The sequence below is a fragment of the Rhinatrema bivittatum genome, chromosome 1, assembly GCF_901001135.1.
Source record: "Rhinatrema bivittatum chromosome 1, aRhiBiv1.1, whole genome shotgun sequence".
Classification (NCBI taxonomy): domain Eukaryota; kingdom Metazoa; phylum Chordata; class Amphibia; order Gymnophiona; family Rhinatrematidae; genus Rhinatrema; species Rhinatrema bivittatum.
The window spans coordinates 413,350,798-413,358,174 of record NC_042615.1 but is presented as its reverse complement, the minus strand read 5'-3'; the positions used below and the strand labels follow the sequence as shown (position 1 = coordinate 413,358,174).

At 43.5% G+C, this 7,377-nt stretch overlaps 1 long non-coding RNA gene across 1 annotated transcript; it reads left to right on the top strand.

Moving 5' to 3' along the window:
• The first annotated feature begins 3,073 nt into the window (after window positions 1–3,073).
• Window positions 3,074–6,841, top strand: LOC115080933. Its single transcript, XR_003853706.1, has 2 exons — window positions 3,074–3,216; window positions 4,459–6,841. It is a non-coding gene; the product is annotated as an uncharacterized LOC115080933 (long non-coding RNA).
• Window positions 6,842–7,377: the final 536 nt, after the last annotated feature.

Here is a 7,377-nt window from a genome sequence, read left to right as displayed (position 1 = left end):
TCGGTTGCCTTGCTTCAGGTCTACCAGAGCAGAACAAGCAACGGTCACTCGGGCAGGATCGCCAAAAACGCATTTAAATAAGTCCACAAATTCGTCAATATCCTGTAAAATAGGATCCTTGCGTTCCCACAGTGTTGAGGCCCAAGACAAGGCCCTTCCATCAAGATAAGATTGAATGTAAGTAGTCTTGGCAAAAGCTGTGGGGAAAATGCATGCAGCACTGGTTAAGAAAGCCCCTGGTTCTCTGAATCTCTCCCGAGAAATGAACTGGAGCAGCCAGCAGTACAGTAGTCTTTAAAGTTACTTCAGGTAACTAGCCTTCATTACTGGAAGTAGTGCATTGGGTCTTCTGTGCGTGCAGCTGATGGAACGCAGAAGTGAGTTTCTCCAATGCGTCTTACTGTTCAGCAATGCGCCGGGCCAGGCCCGGAATGGCCTGCAGGGCATTGAGCTGTGTCAGATCCATGGAGTTAGCAATCTGTTATTTTTGTTAGGTTTTGGGTGGACCTTTGGACACTGTGGCAGCTGATCACGCCCACAGGGGGAAGTTCCGTGAGGGGCCACAGATCAGGCTCAGCTTTGGGACACACAACTCAGTGTTATATCTTTTATTACACAGAGTTGAGAAGCCACCAGAGGTGGCAGTAGTGAGTAGAGATGAAGCCCGGCTGGGCTAGGGTTGCTCAGGATACTGGAACAGCGATTCCCTCTATGGCTGTGCTGTAGTGGAGAAAACTGAGATAGTGAGTACAATGGAGCATACACAGAGTTCTGGTAGAGAGCTTCGTTGGTAAAGTTACTCACACAGCGGTTTCTCCCAGAAGGTGACACAGAAGCTGGAATAGAGGCAGGCCCTCGAGGAGCAAGTACCTGGTTCCAGGGAACAGCTCTGAGGAAATAAAGTTGGTAACTCACTGATGAGGTAGGCAGCGGTTTCTTCCAAGCAGCTCAAGCAGCGAGTCAGGGAACATGGGCCCTCGAGGAGCGAGTACTGGTTCCTGATAGCGACCTGAAAGAAATGAGAGAGGCCCCCTGTAAGGAAAATGTTGCTGCCAATAACTGATTGTGCAACAAAGACTTTGGCTGCTCGTGCCGGGGACACGCTGGCCTGATCAACCAGCCTATGCCCAAGGGAGAGATAAGTCAGGCTTTGTGGTAGCAACTGTTGGCGACAACACAGGGATAGCAACTGTTATCGACTGTTGGAAACTATTGGCAACTGTTTGCAATGACACAAGGGAAAACATAGTGATCAGCAACTTTCCTGACGTGTATAAAAGCAGAGGGATGGAACAGCGAGACAGGAGTCTATTGGAATGCCTTCATAGACGTATGAAGTGCTGCAAATTCCCCTTCTTCACCTAATTGATTGACCAGACTTCTCGCACAGACAGGCTGATGTATGAGGGGTGAGGAAACTTGAATATCCATGTACAGGTATGTGACTTTGTACATATGTATATAACTGTAAGCTTTGAACCATGACGTCATCCAAATAAATGATATCATAGAGAGCATGTGGCAGTGCTTTTATTCTTGCTCCACACAATTGGCGTAGTCAGCAGGATGTCTCTGTTTAAGAAAAAAGTTAAAGATACTAAGGAGACATCCGAATCTCAGAGTAATATAGATTTACGCATTCCCGGGTGGGAGAAAACCCCGTATAATATTCTAGCTCAGGAATGGGCTATTAACACTGGCTTAGCAGAAGCATGGGACATAGGCAGTGAACCGTTAGATATAATGAATCAATTGCAAAAAATTCCGGTAGTAAAAGGAAAAGAATTAGTTACTGTAAGTAGAAAGGGCTGGGCAGTCTTAGCAAGATATCGGAGATGTCATGAGCAGAAAAATGTTCTGCAAGAACGCCTAGCAGCTTTAGATAAAGAACTAAATGAGGCCATACAGGCCAACATAATGCTACAGTGCCATCTAGAGGCTTATAGGACTAAGTCGGAGCAATATCAATCGGTTGCAGAACAAGCGGCCGTCCGACTAGCACAACAAAGATATAGGAAACGGCGAGGGAAGGTGAATCATGCCAACGTTAGAGCATGTATTATGAAAACTGAATGGGACCCTGATACCTGGGATGGGGTTATTTGGGATTCAACTGATAGTGAACAAGAAACGGAGGCTGTATCAGCTGAGGTATCAGTAGAGCAGGCATGTCCCATCATACGGAGAAAATTGAAGCAGTCTAATGATGGGACAACAATGGCAAATGAGGCCACACAGGTGTTGGAAGATTTTTCACAACACGAAATTAGTGAGATTTTAGACAGAATGGGACAACGCTCAGGTGAGCCCTTAGACAAATGGCTAGTGTGGCTATATGAATCAGGGGCTGCTGATATTACCATAGTTCAACGGGATGTTAAACAGTTTACCATGATCTCCACTGATCCAGAAATAAGGGCAGCAGTGAGGACAGTTCAGTGGAATTAGTGGGACTAGGGGGAAAAATGGTAGTGGGGAAGTGAACCATCATTTCTTTAATGGTAGGAGGTTATAGAATTCCTCATGCCAAGGTAGTCATTGTTCCCATAAAAGAGTATAGTATAGGCATGGATATTTTACAAGGCTTAACCCTGAATACTAGCTGTGGGGTAATGAACTTTTGTACTTCCCCTAAAACACGAGTAGCTTTTGAAGCAAATCGACCTACTTATTTATCCAGAACAGTAATAGTAGGATGGACAATTGGACCCGAGATTAGATTGCCTCACACTCGGGGTCCGGTATGCCAGAAACAATACAGAATACCTGGGGGACACAGGGAAATTATGGACACTATTAAAGATTTGCAGGAGGAAGGAAAGGGAAAATCTAGTCAATTTGCAGAACTGTATGCCATATGGATGGCCCTCCAGAAGGGAAGTCCGGAATGCCATATTTATACAGATAGTTGGGCCGTAATGAAAGGATTAACACAATGGATGCCGAAATGGCACCGCGATGAATGGAAGATACATCACCGCCCAGTATGGGGTGCTGATATTTGGCAAAAAATTTGGACTGAATGCCATAAGAAAAAGGTTACTGTTTTCCATGTAGATGTGCATGTGAAAGATACTTCTTTGTCTAACTTGTACAATTCCATTGCAGATCAGCATGCCAAAATTAGAATAACAGCCCTTGATCACACGGAAGAAAGTGGGCTCTGGAGATGGGCTCATTGCAAAAGCGGTCATTTCGGGTGGAAGCAAGTCACAGGTGGGTGCAAGCCCGAGGGATACCAGGGGTCCTATCGGACTTTCAAAATATTGCTAAACAGTGTGAATATTATCAATTGTCCCATCCACGGTCCCCGCATGCAATCGAAAGGGGGAAAATACATCGGGGATTAACACCCACTGCTATCTGGCAGATTGACTTCATAGGCCCCTTACGTAAGTCTCAGGGAGATATGTATATATGCACTGCAATAGATACCTATAGTGGAGTATTAATGGGAATATCAGCCCCTGAGGCTAACCAAAAAGCAACCTTGAAATTGTTATGGGAAATGGGCCGATATTATGGAATACCCTCTCAAATACAAAGTGATAGAGGGACACACTTTACGGGACACACTGTGCAGCAGTATGCCAAAGACAACTATAATGAGTGGATCTTTCATATACCCTACTACCCCGAAGCTGCGGGGTTAATAGAGCATATGAATGGATTACTAAAAAATATGTTGCGATCCTTGACTAAATCGCATACTCTCAAGGGATGGAAGCAGTATTTATCGATAGCATTGCAGTTATTGAATAGCAGACCATTGAAAGAAAGCGGACGGACACCTTTTCAAAAAATGTATCAAAAATCTGAAGCAATAAGTATTATATCTTTGGAAGAACATAACATTATCTGTTGGGCGACAGCGGAGGGTAGTGTAGAATTACCAAAGCAGAATAGCTCGGATGCAGCAGGATATGACATGGACAATCCCACCGCATTAGTAATCCCTCCCCAACAATCACTTTTGTATGATATGCATTTTGGATGTAGCATCCCCAAAGGTCATTTTGGTTGGGTAAGAATTAAGTCAAGTTGGGCAAAACAGGGTCGTACAATCTTAGGAGGCATAATTGACGCAGACTATAGAGGCTCTATTTTTGTAGTGTATCATAATTTAACAAAAAGTGAAATATATATCCCAGCTCATACTAAGGTGGCCCAATTGATCATTATACCATGTCACACAGATACAATGACATGGGGGGTCCCAAATAAAACACCAAGGGGAAGTGCTCTTGGAAGAACTACTATACCACCGGAATCATTACATCCTGGGGCGAAAATTTGGATATTTTCCCCTAATCAGGAACCACAAAAAGGTGAAATCCTGGTGGTAGGTAAGGATGCTGTCCTTACAGTACTGGCGGAAGGCACAGATGTCTGGCAGCAGGTACCGAGCGTGCGCTGCAAGTTACGGAAATAAAAGTTTTCCTTTTCTTCTCTTAATAGGATGGCAATATCCTCTTCAATATCCTCTTTGCAACGATCTCGAAGCTGCTAGCCCTCCTGGTCATATGGGCCCTGACCGTTGGAAACACACCCTCCTTAGCGCAAGGTGGATTCCACAAACTACTATCAAGGATCCAAGCATCAAATCGGACAACGTAGAAATTATTCCATAATGCAACCTGTGACAATTGTAATTTGTGGAACTTTACGATAGAAAATATTACTCCGTACACTATATCTCTTAATAATATCAACCAGTATGTTTGGCTATATCAACATGATGCGAACGTGACCCTAGAACTTCGTAACTTGTAGAGATTTTGATTATACTTGCTTTATGGGCGCCCCACGCGCCCTACGATACCAATGTAATAATGTTTCTGTTGCATTACCTGCCATTAATGTTTCCAAACTGGCTTGGATACTCGGCTGCATGGAGTCCAAAGCAAATAATACATCTGATGTGTTTAAGTATTATTGGATCATGAGTCAGGTGTCCCAGCCTTGGTTTCGAGAACAATCCCTAATTCGCCTACCAGAAACTTGTGTTACAGTAGTATTTTATAAAACTGTTCATAAACTATATTTTAACATATCTTTTCCCCTCATACCCCATACTAGAAAGAGAAGGCAAGAATGGTACGATACTTTATTAGGAAGTGCTGGCCTATGGGTGGGAGTTCTTAACAGCATAGATGTAGAAGTACTAGCGGGCAAAGTTGCTCGAGCCGGCACAGACACAAGTACCACTCTTAACCTTATGGCCAATTGGATGTCCAACAATACGAACCTTTTTCATCAAACATTACATTATTTGCAAGCGCAATCTGATGCTCATAAGAAAATATTTGCCCAACAAGTACAAACTATGAAAAATGTTTCCACATTGTTCAATTGGGCGCAAGTTCGATTGCAAATTCTTTATCTTACCCAACAAATTCAATACGTCTAGACACAATTGTATATTGAACACGCTCCTATATGGAAAATTTTGTTTGAACGATATGTACAAAATTTGATCCCCTAACCTATCGGGTGGAAACCACGACCCGAACAAACTAAGTGTAACCATCAATATTGTACTGGGCTGATTGAATGGTACCACGGCACCAATGTAACAGCATGTAAATTCATAGCACTCCCATTTCATGTATGGTCCCCTTCAGGAGCTGTAATGGTCCAACCAATTTTATCCGGTAAATGGATCTTTCCGGATAATCGAACATCCTCCTTAGATAATTGCGTTCCCCTTCTGTCAGGACATTTTGTTTGCCATTTTTCAGTATCCCGTGTTAGAGAGGACTGCACTTTGCAACATTCCACAAGTGAATGCGACTTATGGGTATTACCTGCTCAGGCACACGGATTCACTGTAGTCGCCCCTCAAGTAGTTTGTGTTTATAATTCCTCCTTTAGTGGTTGTATATATAACATTTCAGTGTTTTTGTTTGATAATATCACGTATTACTTACCTGCTAAAGATACACTAAATATCTCTACGGGGGTAAATATATCGACTACCTTTCTACAGATGCCCCTGTTAGACCTAAGGCCTCTGCAAAAGGCCATAAATGCGTCTCATCAGTTACAACAAATACTAGCAAAGTTGAATAAATCTACCGATATTGTGTTACTGAAAACTTTGTTCCTGAAAGATAAATTACATTCGTTAACTCAAGAAATTGTTGATATTACCCATCACTCATGGTGGGATATTTTTACTGGCCACTCCCCTACTGCCCAACAATCACTCAAGTGGCTATTTCATCCGATTCTAGTACTTTGTATCATTAGTATTTTGTGCCTTACCTGCAATTGTTATCTCACCTATCGTGTACATCGCCTATCTCAGAGAACCCCAATCAATGTTCATACTGCCTCTTATGCATACGTGTCGGAAACTTGCTGATCACGGGTTGGAGTGTAAGGAAAATGTTGCTGCCAATAACTGATTGTGCAACAAAGACTTTGGCTGCTCGTGCCGGGGACACGCTGGCCTGATCAACCAGCCTATGCCCAAGGGAGAGATAAGTCAGGCTTTGTGGTAGCAAATGTTGGCAACAACACAGGGATAGCAACTATTATCGACTGTTCGCAACTGTTGGCAACTGTTGGCAACGACACAAGGGAAAACACAGTGATCAGCAACTTTCCTGACATGTATAAAAGCAGAGGGGTGGAACGGCAAGACAGGAGTCTATTGGAATGCCTTCATAGATGTATGAAGTGCTACAAATTCCCCTTCTTCATCTAATTGATTGACCAGACTTCTCGCACAGACAGGCTGACTCTCCATATCCATGGACAGGTATGTGACTTTGTATATATGTATAGAACTGTAAGCTTTGAACCATGACGTCATGCAAATAAATGATATCATAGAGAGCGTGTGGCAGTGCTTTTATTAAGAACATAAGAACATAAGAAAATGCCATACTGGGTCAGACCAAGGGTCCATCAAGCCCAGCATCCTGTTTCCAACAGTGGCCAATCCAGGCCATAAGAACCTGGCAAGTACCCAAAAACTAAGTCTATTCCATGTAACCATTGCTAATAAGAAAATGCCATACTGGGTCAGACCAAGGGTCCATCAAGCCCAGCATCCTGTTTCCAACAGTAGCCAATCCAGGCCATAAGAACCTGGCAAGTACCCAAAAACTAAGTCTATTCCATGTAACCATTGCTAATGGCAGTGGCTATTCTCTAAGTGAACTTAATAGCAGTGGCAGTGGCTTGCTCCACACACCCCGAGGAGCGGGTACTCTGTTAGGATAAAGTCCAAAAGTTGGAGAGGCAGAGTAGCTAGGTATGGAGAGCGAATCCCATCCATAAGGAGATCCCTTGCTAACTCGATTAGCTAGCAAAAAGTGTAGGCTTTTGTATCCGGGATGTGTGACATCATCACAGGGGGGACGCCCC